The following is a 5,695-nucleotide window of genomic DNA, read 5'->3' as shown; positions in this document are numbered from 1 at the left end:
AAAAAAGAAATCAAAGGGTAAAAATCAGAGAACATATGGGGAAATAACTAGAAGCAGCTGAAAGAACGAACTTGGAAAGAAGAAAAGAGCCTGAATGCACAGACAGCACTGTTTGAGAGAGTGAAGAAAGGCTTTCTTCCTCCTCAAGATCCCTACGAGGTCCCGGACACTGTCACTGTGCCGCAGCCATCTTTACGCGGTCCACTCCAGCCACATTTCCCTTCTCTTTTGACATTTATTTCCATTCAAATAGGCGGCAAACCTCTCTTTCTAGAAATTTGCCTAGCCTGTTTCAAAAGTCTGTGGAAGGCTTGACGCTCTTAGAATAGTGTCCGAGGGGTTGGCTGTTTGGTCACTCAGCTTCATGCTGCCCCTCAACAGCCACATCAGTGGCAGGCAAGTTCAAATTTAGCTCATCAGGTTGGAGGGAAGGGCTCAGGTTACTTCCTCATGTGACCCAACTGGCTTTGCTTTCTTCTGTGGCAGCAAACTGAATCTCTAGCCCCAGCCAGCTGTCACAAAGCTGCCAATGGTCAAAGGATGCCCCAGCTCTTAATATAGCTTGAGGATATACACACACCTTTTCCCAGAGGCTCAGTGACTGCTCACGGGAGAGCCAGGATTAGAGCCCTGAGGCCTAGTTCAAAATGCACTTTCCATACGGAAGCCTGATTCCCAGAGTCTAAAAATGGTTGCATAAGGTTCAGTGAAGAGCTTTCATTCACTGGGAGGCTATTATTTGGGCAAGTTTTTCTTCTTGTTCTTTCCTTCTTTCCTACCTTCTATTAGATTGACGATGTTTTCTGTTTCCCTCCCCCTCACCCTCCAGGCCCTCTCTCTGTCTCCCCCTCCTCCTATGCTGATTTCATTTTTTTTAGTGGTTTCCTTTAATGAAAAAATAAAAAGAAAGATGGGCCATTTCTCAAACACATATAAATAGAGACAATGGTATAAACTTTCCAATGTATCTATCGCCTGGCTTCGTCAGGTTTAAGTAGTCAGTTTTGTTTCACCTCTGATTATTTTGAAGAAATAGTAGACAGTATATCATTTCACATATTTTACTTATGTATCTCTAACAGACAAGGGCTCTTTTAAAAAAAAACAAATATAATAATATCACATCTAAAAAAATTTAACAATAATTACTTAATATTATCAACTCTTCAGTCAGTATTCCCACTTCCCAATGGTCTTCACTTGTCTTATTTTTTTTTCTTTTTTCTTTCTTTTAGTTTGTTCATTTGGCTCATTAAATAAGGTCCATACCTTGTAACTGTTTGATAAAGTCTCTCTACACCCGCCCCCTCCATCTCGTATTCCCTTCCATCACTATCTTTGTTTTATAATTTTTTTTTAATTAAAGAAACTTGTTTTTTTTTGACCCACTGAGTTTCCCACAGTCTAGATTTTGCTGATTCCATTGTCACAGTGGTATTTTTTAAGAAAACATGTTCCACTGTCTCTTACATTTCCGGGGAAATCGTAGTTAGCTCTAAACGATTGATCGGATTCAAGACTTTGCTGTTGGTAAGCGGACTTCACAGATGATGTTGCAAAATTGGTCAATCTCTTTTATTCACACAGAAGCCATATGCAATCTATGGTTGGATAATTTTGATATTAGTAGAACTTGTGTCTGAATGACTGTGATGTCTGCAATCTCATTTGCGAATAAGGTACCTCCATATAATCTTAATAATCAGTCTCTGTCTTAGAGCCTAAGAGTGATGGTGAAGCTAAATAAAATAGTATTTTTACCGTAAAATTTTAAGGGCTATATCGAGAAACTTCTTGAGTCTCCAAATCTCCAACATCAATAATTATATGACCAGGTCTGTCCACTAGCTAAGTGACTCTCACCCAGCAGCTTCCAAGCTTGGCTGATTCCTTTCTGCAAAGTACTTTTAAGGCATCACCTCATGTAATTTTCGCAAAACCCCTATGAAATAGGAATTCTCATTGCAAACATCAGAGCCTTTTAGGTCACCTGCAAACAGCAAAGCTGTAAATGTAAAGTTGAACTATGCCAGGGGTTTGCTCTACCGACTGTGATGTGAATATTGAGCATTATTATCATCAAGATTGGTTGGAGCCCTAACTAAGCTCTACGGATGACTACTGAAATAGTAAAAAACAGAACCTGTAATTTTGGAGATCTTGGTCCTTCAAATTGTTGGGTCAATGGATGACACATGCATGTTAATTGTCTGCTAGACATTCTCCTGGTTTCGGTGCATAGAAGTTTCCCATAAGGGGGGAAAAAAAAGCCAGTTCCCGGCAGAAGAGACAGAGAGAGAAGCAGAAGAAAAAAGCAAATAAGAAGAGAGGTTTCTTGACAGAATAAGACTTATCCATAAACTACAGTATATGTCACTTAGTTCGGAGGGAAATATAGTAAATTTATATTCTTTCTTGCTGTGTATTTTGTTACTGTACCATAACATGGTAGCGACAGAGAAAGAAACAAGAAAAACCCTGAAAGGAAACAACAACAAACATATTCTGACAGGCTGCTCATCTCCCTCATGGTGATGTCGTCCTTGGTCAAGTTGCTAATGCTCTAATTAGGTAGGACGGTGACCCAGCGTTGGGGGTTGTGAGTATATCCAGGGACAATTCTCCCAGGTCCTCAATCAAGTTCAGTAGCATCTTGCTAAATCTCGAGCTTGGTTCTTTATACACACTCTTATTCACAAACACAGATACACACTTCTGCCCTGGTTCTTTAGCAAAGAGAGGGCAACTTACAGCCGAAGGGAAAGCTCATATTACAAAGACTTCATTACTTTTACAAAATATACACCCAAGGACATTTACTAGTGCACTGAGAGCTATTACCATAAATAATTAAAACTAAACTATTCTTCTCTAAATAAATGTATAAAGTACACTGGGTGATTCAGAACACTAAGCTTTCTCAACCTACTGCTTTGTACACGTGTAATACAAGAACCCACCCAGGCCATTAAAGCCTAGTTCTGCCACAGCAACTTTATAAAGCAGATTTGGATGGGACACAAGAACTTAGAATGCTGAACGCTTTCTTTCCACTTGGTCTTTCTTTCTTCCCTACAGTAATTATTTACAAGAAAGATAACTTCACGTGCGGGACATTCGCCACAGAATTTTACACCAACACCCTGGCGTGCAGTTCAAAAAGCCTGAGAGTCAGGCAACGTGACGTTTCTCAAGCATCATTGTCTGTCATGGAAGACGTGGTGATTCATGTTGAGTAGTTTCCTTCTGGAGTCTTCCCTACTCAAAGAGCTTAAGATGTAGAGCCACCACAATGCGACCAAGAGGATCCCTTACGCCCTTTAATCGAAAGCACGCGCTCAGATTTTGCTCAAGAGACTGAATTAGATGTCTAATAAGTGCTTCGCTTGCTTCTGTGCTAGTCCTGCAGGACAGGGAGGTGGCCTAGAGAGTGAAGAGCCATTTCAAGGTCGGTTTCCATAGTCAGAATTCTCCCCGGTCCACTTCCAGCTCATTCTGGTTTGAGGCTTCTGAAGGTGAGCAGCTTTTAGGAATCCCAGAAACCCTGATGTCCTCTAGAATTAGTCTGACCCAACTTAATTCTTGAAACTAAACTTTAATTCAAAAGCAGCTTACAGAGAACCTAGCCTAGGTCTTTATCCTTGGGGCCTCTTTAAACAAAACTGAAACTTTCCTTCCTCCATCCCTCTGAAACATTTAAATTCAGCAGAAATCTGCTGAAGAACGTAGGCTCTATGTTTTACAGCTGTGCTTCGCAGACTGGTGAGCACCTATGTGGTCCCCAAATCAAAAGGATTCATGCCGGATTTTAGGAAACTCATGTCAAATAAATATCATAAATTAACAACTAAACAATAAGCAAAGATATTTGAGAAGACTGATATGTAACTTCATATCAATTATCAGTAATCAGAGACATCAGTAATCAAAACTTCACCTTCCCCAAACGTTTACACTCATCCTCTATCAGTTTCTCTAGGAGAAGTGCAGCTATCGAGGTCTTCAGACTTACCCTTCCCTCCCACTTCAACCACGTCGCGTGCCACCAGCCGGAGCAGGTTCAGTAATCTAGGATGTTGAAACACATGTGTTAAGTCCACCCCCTGGTCTTGATCTCTATTTATTCTTTTTCCTCCCCTACAAAATTCTACAGAAATATATAATTCTGGAGAAGTATTTGGGCCTATTAAATGAGTCAAATCAGCTCAATTAAAAAGTCTCACTTGATAGATTTGTATCACACCTTATATACAATGTTCGATCACCCATTCCATCATAAGTTATATATAATAACAGGAGAATCATCAAAAGGTGACCAACCAGAGGAGGCAAAACCATGAGGGTACATGATTAGAAGCCAAGAAGTAGGCAGAGCGAGATTTCAGAGGCACTGAAAGACCTCCTCATCCAAACTGTCTTCCTTCACTGGTTCCTACCACAGGCCATTTCCACCACGGTGTCTGAAAATGATGTATTACTCTCCCTTTGGTCTAAAGAGGGTTAGAAACAAACCAGTGGTTGCCAGATGGAAGGGGGTTGGGGGGCTGGTGAGAAAGGGGAAGCGATGAAGAAGTACATACTGATAGTTACAAAATAGTCACGGGGATGTGAAGTACAGCGCCGGGAATGCAGTCGGTAATATTGTAATAACCATGTATAGTGCCAGGTGGGTGCGAGACTAATTGGGGGGATCATTTCATTAATTAAATACATGTCTAACATTATGCTGCACATCTGAAAATAATATAGAATAATACTGAATGTCAACTATAATTAAAGAATAAAAATGAATAGATAGATAGATAGATAGATAGATAGATAGATAGATAGATAGATAAAGAGAATTAGAAAATATGATGCCCATGCCATCATTCCGCACCTTACACGCGGGGCGGACAGCACTAATCTACCTTATCTGTTTTGCTAAACTCGACGTGCCCTTCCGGTGCTTCTCAACACACTGCAGAGAGCCACCATCAACTTCTGGTGCTAGCTCTCTAGAAGAAACTCTTTACTGTTCTAAGGTTAAGGCTTTGATGTCTTAAAAACTAAATAAAACGTCAGACACGACGTCATTCTCAGGCATAAAAACTCTATAGCTCAAATGTTTATATAAACAGACTGTAAGACCTGCTAAAATGGGAAACTATTTGGTAGAGAAGAAAGAAAGGAAAGATTGGGGCATGAATTTGGGGAAAGGAGCAGTTCTCTGCAAAATATTCTGAAAAAGGGAAGATTAGGCTGCAATATGAATAATCACTCCTTACACTGTCTGTCTGGTGCAGATGAAGTTTTCAGAAAGCAGTAATTTTTTAGAATGAAAACACTAGACTTTCAATCCATTTGCTACTCTGTTTTACTTAATCAGAGACTACGATGTAATATATTTTTATAAATATTTAAAATGTAGACAGAAAAGAATGCTCAGAACATTATTTTATTTTCAGTAGTGATTTACCCATTCTCGCCTCTCCTATGAACTGTCCTGTTCTACAAAATGAGAAAATGAAGAAGACAGTTAAAGGGCAAGTTCAGAAGGTGGAAAAGAGTGATCCAAAGACAAAGTGCAAACTAGAAAGCCTGGTGAAAATAAAAGAATCTTAGTGTAATAACTACAGCAGTAAAAGCTGTTGCTATCAGGGAATTGCTGGAGGTTGGATCTTTGCATTGGAGATTGGAACTCTGTAGAGGATTC

Source organism: Pteropus alecto, unplaced genomic scaffold (assembly GCF_000325575.1).
Source record: "Pteropus alecto unplaced genomic scaffold, ASM32557v1 scaffold17, whole genome shotgun sequence".
Classification (NCBI taxonomy): Eukaryota; Metazoa; Chordata; class Mammalia; order Chiroptera; family Pteropodidae; genus Pteropus; species Pteropus alecto.
Note: the sequence above shows the minus strand (reverse complement) of the source record.